This window comes from Thermobia domestica, chromosome 11 (assembly GCF_964235325.1).
Source record: "Thermobia domestica chromosome 11, izTheDome1.hap1.1, whole genome shotgun sequence".
Lineage (NCBI taxonomy): Eukaryota > Metazoa > Arthropoda > Insecta > Zygentoma > Lepismatidae > Thermobia > Thermobia domestica.
In genome coordinates this window covers 120,401,781-120,410,611 of record NC_137464.1, presented here as the reverse complement: position 1 = coordinate 120,410,611, position 8,831 = coordinate 120,401,781, and the positions used below count along the sequence as shown (strand labels likewise).

Sequence of the window (8,831 nt, the reverse complement as noted above, 5' to 3'; positions counted from 1 at the left end):
GTTTTACAGGTTTTGACAGAGTTTCTGTCTTGTCTCAACACAGTATATCTGTTATCAAATAACTCAGCATCATAATGAGATTCGTTAATCCATGTCTCAGTGATTGCAATTAGATCGTAATTGTTAGTTAATACACTACAAAAGAAATCACATGTTCGACCACGTAAGCTACGAGCATTTTGATAGAATATTTTTAGAGAGTCTTTATTATTTGTAAGACCAGTTGCTATTTTTGAACTACACAAACACATTTCTTCGAGATCAGATGTAGATAACTTACCACATGTTTCATTGCATTCCTTTGTTAGTCACACTCTGCTTCTGTGAGGGGGTGGCAACGTCGCCCGGGTGATCTTCCTTCATCTTTTGTTATCGGACGATGGCATTTCTGCACAGGTGGATGCACTCACTGAAATCGGGGTTTGGTTAACCACTGGTAGTGTTGCAAATTCTGTATTTACGTTCTTCGGAATTTCCTCCTGCTTTGATGGCGTCGCACTATTTTGTTGCAGTTCTTCAAGAGTAAATGCCTTATTATTATAATTAACCTATTATATTGAAGCTTTGCATGGTCACCTTTGGAACGGGCATCCCACATGAAGACAGTTAGTTCTTTGCGAATTTGACGAACTGAGGCAGAGAAATCTTCGGTAATTGAGACAGGGGTTCCCTTAGCATGATATGCATTTTTTAATATTAGATTCTTCTTCTTGTAGGAAGAGAACTTTACAATGATGGGTATGTTATGTCCGCGGCCTAGACGATGGGCTCTTTCTATCTCAGTAGCGTTTAGATCCACTTTCAATTGCTCTGTGACGAACTTTATAACACGTTTCTCAGATTCTTCCCGAGTTTCCGCACCTTCGCACTCGCCAATGTTTCGAAATATTAGATTATTTCTTCTTGAATGATTTTCTAATTTGTCCAAGATTTCACTGTTAGCAGCCAATTGAATTTTCAGTTCTTCGTTCTCCTTTTTAACAGCATTGAGTTCATTCACCACTACTTGCAGCTGATTATTTAGGTCATTAGTCACACTGTATATTCCATTTATCTTTGAGTCCATTTCTTCTAGCTTTTTGTATGTCATCTAATGACTTAGGGCCTGGATTTACTTCCACTCCACCAATTACAAGTAGCACTGCAATTATTAAACCAAAGAACGAGAGTTTAAGCACAGCACCACAAATATCAGAATGTGCACGAGGTTTGAAACACTGGAACTTAGTTCTCACAACAAATAACCCAATCCGAGTTCTCCAAGTTGAGGTATCTACTCCCATCTTGTCACAGATGACTGACTCCTGGAGCGATGTTAACACACGTCCGAACGCTACGACTGCTACGATTTATTTTTGCAGGAAGGTTTTATGTTTCGGCTGAAACAGTCACACTGCACCTGCATGGGGTAGAGAAGTCATACAAGTTAAGCAAGTGGGTACCGCACACGTTGTCAGCACCCAACAAGGAACAACAAATGACAATCTGTTTGTCCTTGCTAACTCGGCACCTGAACACACCCATCTTTGATCGCTTGCTCTCTGACAAAAAGGGAGCCCTCAATGACACTCGCAAGCGTACCAGATATTAGTTGTCGCCAAGTTACCCTGTTTTTCACACTTCAAGACCACCTCAGCATCCGCGAAACGTTATGCTCTCTGTATGGTGACATTGTCAGCAAGTGTTGCATTACGAGCTCCTTCCATCTGTTCAGACCATCATTGCTGACCTCTTTTCCTAACAGCGGAAAAGAGTGCACCGTACTTGCGGCAGAAGGAGCCCGCACTGGTGAATGGAAGGGTGTGCTGTTTCTGCATGACAATACCAAGCCACATGAGGCAAAAAGGACCTAGGAGACCCTTTAGGAACTTCGCTAGGAGACATGTATCATATTCACTGGACCTTGAGCCAACAGATTACCATCCTTGTTTCATTAGCTTGACAACCAACTCTGGGAGATTCTTTGTAAATAAGGGAGACCTGCGGAACGCACTCACGAACTTCTTTACACCCACGATCGCAGACTTTTATCACCAGGGTATTGTTCAGCTACAGAAACGTTGGCAAAACACGATAGATTCTGATTGAGATTACTTCAAAATATAAGGATACGTACCGTCTACTGTAATTATCTTTGTTTATCACTGCCCTAGATTGTTTTGGCTACTTTATACAATCAGCGACAGTAATAAGTGGAGGTTGGATACATAAGAAATGAAAGTTTTTTCCAGTAGCAGAATAGTTTCACTCGATGTCTGATAGTTTGACATGACAGCAAATACGTGCCCGAAAACATAACATGCCAGGATATTCCTCCACTTGGAGGAAAAAGTATTACTATCTGAGAGCATCATTTAGAGAAACAACCACGAGATAAGTCTCCAGAAATTCCATTCACATTAAGTTCAAAGAGATAGGAATTAATGCAAAGAAAACGAAAAGAATAATACGCTTCATGCAGAAACCGAAAAAGTACGGAAAGCTAAACAGAATGAGAAAAGAATTGATTAATTGATTGATTTTTTGAGTTTAACGTCCCGTTCAGCAGCGAGGCTATATGAGACGTGGACCTACTGATTAACGTGGAATCCGAACCATATGAGCTCCCGCCGGGAATCGAACCCGGCTCTCCCACGCCAAAGGCGCGTACGCTAACCGCTTAGCCACGGAGGAGCTCAAAATGAGAAAAGAAGGAAAGAGGGAAATGAAAGAGCAAAAGACATGGGAATAAATTAAATTTTAACACTTAAGGATAAACAGTGTCCGTCTTTCCCCCTGCCCCCATCTTGGGTTTTCTCCCTTCATAGGATAAATCTCTTTCAGTATCAAACGCGATCATCATTTATAGTGTGTAATTCCTTGAAAAAAATTTAACTCAGTCTAGGCCGAGACTCGAACCCCAGCCCCTTAGAATGACCATCTCACGCGGTATCCACTTACCTACACAGGCTCTATCTACCTACTCTATCTATCAGCTATTACCCGCGCTGTTTCAAACGTGTTAAATCAGGCATTGTCGGTGAGCCACCCCAGTTCCATTTGAAGTTTAAATTTTATTTACCTCACTTAGCCATCTATGGGTAGGAGTCCCCTTGCTTTCATAAAAAGCATTTGTTCTGTAGATTAAAATCAAGAATGAATTAATCTGTACTCTTGGGAGCTTACTGGTGCACCAACATATCTCTCTCTCTCTCTCTCTCTCTATATATATATATATATATATATATATATATATATATATATATATATATGTCGGATTGATTGAGGATTAAAAGAGCGACTTCGTAAATTTACGGAACGCGTGTTAACACAACAGTAAGGGCATCTCGTAGCGTGGTTACGTAACACACGCAGTGTAAATAAAGTTTCAAAACCAGAAGTCGGAAGATATGCCGTGGGTAAGTCGGTAAGACGTCTGCTTGCTGAGTGGAGAAATCCGGGTTCAAATCTGGGTTGGTAAGTTTTTTCTGTTCCGTTGAAAATACATTTCTGTATTTTTGCGTTTGAAATTGCTTTCTTTCATTTTTTGTAGATTATCTTAAATTAGTGAAGGCCAAGTAAGGTCAGATTACATATATGTCTGCTTTATCTGTCTGTACAGTCCAGATATGGAGTGGGACAATTGGGTCAAGATTTGTGAGTAGGTCAGTGGGTCGTGGGTCACACCACCCACGCGTGACCTCTCTGACTCACACTGACCCTACGTTTTAAATTTTAAGGTCTTCCTCTTTATTCGGCCTCCCTCCTTCAAGGTCTCCCTCTTTATTATTAAATTCAATGTATAGATAATTGTTGAGTTGAGTTGATTTTGAGTTTAGCGTCCTTTTTTAGCAGCGTGGCTATATGAGACGTGACCTACTGATTAACATGGAATCCGTAACACATGAGCTCCCGTTGGAATCAAACCAGGGTCTCCCACGCCACAGGTATATAATTCTGTCTTATATAGCAGTTAATATTCTTGCTATAAAGTATCAAATAACTAAACATTTGATGTAAATAAACGAGAAACCTAAAATATTGCAGATTACTGCAATTGCGATTTAATTCAATTTTAAGCATTATACATCCATATGGATTCTTGAATTTGCTTTATAAAGATGCAGATTATGAATTATAGTAATTTTTTTCAATGAAATGAAATTAAATTAAGTTTGACGTCCCATGCTTATGTCGGCTAGATAAAGGAGACAGTGATGATGAGAAATGAATGAAAATTGTGCAACGATGAAGGTAGAAGGAAACAGGAGAATCCTGAAAAAACGAACGCACACGGTGTTTCTTCACCACAAATCTGACTTTGTGCAAGCTGGTATCGAACCAAGGACCCCATGCACCAGAGGTGAACGCTGCACCACTACGTCACCGCAGGCCTATGAAAAATACAACCATATTTATTATCTTTCTCTCTCTCTCTCCATATATATAGGTAATTCCTATCCTATCCTAATTCCTAGCCCATTTAATCAAATCTTCTTGCCAGCGACCCCCTTTAGTCCAGTCAATAGGTACCAAAATGTGGGTGCTGATTGCATTAAGTGAGGTAGTGTTAAAATCTTGATAAAAGTGTGTATTAGGGTGATCTAAATAAAATACTAAATTTGCAACCTCGTGAGATTTCCGCTGGTGCCGCCATCTTGGTAAAATGGCGCTTCAAGCAGAATCTTCCTAAAATAGCATGATAAAATGTTTTTTCACAAATAACTCGGCTCTCTTACATTCTAGCAAAAAATAAGTTATTATCGGAAACAAAGAGCATAAAATTTGCTACAATTAAGGTCCTATACATTTTTTTCGTAGAATTAATAGTTTCGATGAAACAGACCTGGGAAATTGGCATTTCTTCTTCCATGCCTACAAAAAGTTCATTTTTAGTTTTCATGTCATTTATTTGCTGTATCTGCCGGATTGTATTGTTTCTCTTTCCACGTACCACTTCACTTTTATATTTGCCACATTTGCAATATTGCTTCAATAGGTTGTTGCAATAATCTCATTTACGCACCACCCTTTGAGGTAAAGATTGCGGCGCGTTTTTTTATTTGTGATATCCCCAGTAGGCCTACTCGACAGTAAGTAATACAAATCTATTGTTTTGCAAGACTTCTTGCTTTTTATTCCGGATGTTGACCGAATAGGATCGCTAAAATCATCCTCGGTACCAGTATTATAATTGGGTTCAATGCTAAAATCTTTGGGTTCCATATCACCACACTCTGACTGCAATGTGACGTCGTTTTCAATGCTTAGAAAAAATGTTTCGATCGGTGAGTCGGCAATGACTTCCTCGTATGACTCGTCGAGAACTTCTTGTATATACACTGGTACACGATTGTTCGTTACAGTTTAAACAAATTATTGAGCATTTCAGTCCAGCTTTCCTGCAACCGCATGCTATTCCACACCCTGTCTTACATTTGTAAGATATACATTTCATTAACGTTGGAGGTGCAGGATCCATCAATTTTGAAACTGGAGCTAGACCACCTTGGCTTGTTTTCCACCCACATTGCTTCGGATTCTTCTTAACTCCACGCCATAACTGAACTTGATGGTAAGTTCGTAGTGAATGTTGTCTTACTGCGACGGTTGTCGGTGGCAATGATGCAAGATTAAATTTACTTTTTGTTAAGCATCTGGAGAAACAGTGATATCGATATTCGTCGATGCATCCATCGTCGTCGATTTCTTATTGCATCCTTATAATGCGAGAAGAAAACGTTCTCCTGCATCAGGAATTGCATCCGGTTCAGCATTTTCTTTCTTGAACTCCTGAATATATTCGTTCAAATGCTTTAGTTTACTAAAAACTGTTAAAGATATGCCACATAGACTTGATCCCTAGTCTTCTGTAGCAAGCGCTGCTATCGGCTGAAGGAATTCCAATCGCTTTCTCTCGCTTAGCAACAGCTGAACCCTTATTGGCTCAACGCGTGGGTGTGATCTTTAGTTCGCATTTTTGCCACGGCTCAAGACATTTTGGCAGCACAATAGATACTTCATCTTCCCATGATTGAATAGGGCAGAGGTCGTATCTGAGCTACTGAATGCATGGAGAAAGAGTATATTATCTTCAATTATGTTTCCGCCTTGTAAACTGTGACAAGAATACAATGTTTGCAAGTTTGCGCCTTTTCCTGGCTTCAAGAAGTACAGATTTTCATAGGCTGCGTCTAAACTTGCTAGAAGAACTAGGAGATCTATATCTTCTCCAACAATTACTAAATTCTCGAATAAAGAAGAAGGTGACATCTCGATAGCTGTTTTTACAATAAGTGTGTCTGCATCTTCCGTTGCTTGTCTAACCACGTGATTCGCTTCCTTAAATTTCTTCTGCAACATAGTGATGAACAGGGACTTATTTGCTTCATTACACAAGAAGTTTGTCTGTAAAACTGTCGGAATCATCGATTCATAAAATAAAATATCCGTTGACATGTGTTTCTTATATTCAGCACTTTTAGTACTTCTTCCCCCACGTTGATAGGGTACCCATCGAAAATGATTACTGCATTTGATTTGTAATGTCTCTCCACATATTGTACGTAGCTTGTGCTAATTGAAGCAAATGATTTGTTGCGAGACCACACAACTTTATTCAGTAAATGTCCTTCATCAATAACAAAGACGCTTCTTTCAAAGTTGATTTCTTCTTGAAGTGGGGCAATAGCTTTGTATAACGAAGACTTTCATGTTTTTCGCATTCCCGCTTCATCAAACAGGGATAGTGGATACGGAGCTAGCTCGTATTAAAGATATTGTCGGAGGTTCTCGTCTGATTGTTTTGTAATACAAAGTCTCTGAAAGATAAGCAGTGGATCAATTGGGATCAATTGATCATGGAGTTTGACACTCGAATTAACAGCACTAAGTAGAAGCACTTTTCCCTTGCGTTGTAATTTAATGTCACAAAAGTTGTTGTCATGTAGACCTACCTTAGATAATAAAGTCGCACTAATTTCTAGTCACATATGGCAGTTGATATTTTCACTTCCAGTGACTCCGGTGGCTAAAGACATAAGTTCAGAGAGCTTTGGGAAAGGAGGATGTTGTAAAAGTCACTGTAGTAGTTTTTGCATATCAGTATTATCACGAACAATCCGAGAAGCCCTCATATCTACATGTTGTTCCGAAGATGCGAAGGAAACATCACAAAATTTTTCCATACTATCACAAACTTTCTGCATAGATACAATCCCCAAATTCCACATTGTTAAAATGCTGTCGGTGGTTCCACGCCCATGAGTTAGCCCTCCAGTGCATTTCATCATCCTCATAAGTGTTTGTTCAATGATCATGTCCGTCCAAATCCCGGATCAAAATTTATCTGAACGCCTAATGGTAAAGAATCCTTCTGTCGTGAACTTTTCGTATTCCTCATTAGTCATCCTGTCGTGTAAACCATACATTTCTTGCAGATATAAGTGAGCACACTTAGCATAATGAATATGGCCACTAGCATGGAAATAAGGGAGCATCCTCTCAACAGTTTCAAGGTGCAGTTTCCAGTTCTCGGCTCTTTCAGCTTCAACAAACTGCTTAATCAGTGTAACCATATTGAAATATTGTACCCATAGTTTTGCAGTTGGTCCATTTTTTCTAGTTCTGCAAGCCTATTGTCAAATTTCTTGGCAATCACTTCGTAAAAATCACTGTTTTCCACTGAGACAACTATAGACCTGTCACAACTACAAAGAATATTCTCCACGGCCAATCGATATTCTGAGAAATTTGAAGACCGCAGGATTATATGTCCCAAAGCAAGATGTCTTAACAAGTGAGCTCTTAGCGCCCGAGCATACGCGTGTCCTGTCAACATTTTATCAATCGAATTCGGGGCATATATGACACTTAGAAGCTCCTTCAACCCACTTCCTCCCATGATAAAACCAATAGCTCCCATATAAGATATCAGCAGTTGAAAACCTCCGAGTCTCACAATATAACGTTTTTAAAAGAAGGGTCTTTTTCCTTCACAGAAGAAACGATATCTTGAGCTTTAATGTAAACTGGCTAATCAAAAATCACAAAGCATGTCTGTTGCTTCAATTCTTTAAATTTTTCAATGGCCAATAGTAAAACTGTGTAAATAGTGTCATAATCATTTGGCGGAGAAGAAACGAATAACAAGCATAATATTTTTGACTTGGAAAACGAATTGAGCTGGGTCACCTCTTCCATGAACCCATTCCAACCACAAATATTAGGAATTTCGGCCCATTTACCAAATAACCAGATCAAATCTGAAGGTGAAGGCATCACAACATCGGAAACATTATTCATGTGTTTTAAATCTATTATCATAATCTTTTTCAACCCAAATTCCTGACGCTGTTGAAATGTCTTCAAAGGAATAGATCCAAATTGCCCCAATACTTCTGCAGATGGAATTGTCGAAAGCCGAAGTATTCTTTGATCCGGAGCAATAGCTGTACTTGGAGTGATACAGTATATGCCACCCATAGCAAGGAAGGTATTGTAACCATCCAAAGTGTTAGTGTTGAAATTGGCGTTATCAAAACTGAACTGCGAAAATGAACCTTCCTTGATTGAAGTCGGTGGGTGCATAATGCTAGATATTTCAAATAGTCGTGCCTTATTGTAAGACGCGGAAAATCCCATACAAGAAAGGACGTTGATTAGATTTTTAGATCTGTATTTTTAAACAGAAATGAAGCGAGACCAATTTGCAAGGGTGACAGAAATGATCGAGGTCTTGCTGCGGCGATAATTGCATGTGCGAGAGCAGTACACTTCGTCTCCGATTTTCCCAAAGATCCGCGTTTTTTGTTAAAATTATTCGCCGTAAGAATACGTTTAACGATTCCGGA

The 8,831-nt window shown here is 39.4% G+C and overlaps 1 pseudogene; it reads right to left on the bottom strand.

Annotated features, from left to right (window-relative positions):
* Positions 1 to 6,404: 6,404 nt before the first annotated feature.
* Positions 6,405 to 8,568, bottom strand: LOC145665253 (uncharacterized; annotated as a pseudogene).
* Positions 8,569 to 8,831: the final 263 nt, after the last annotated feature.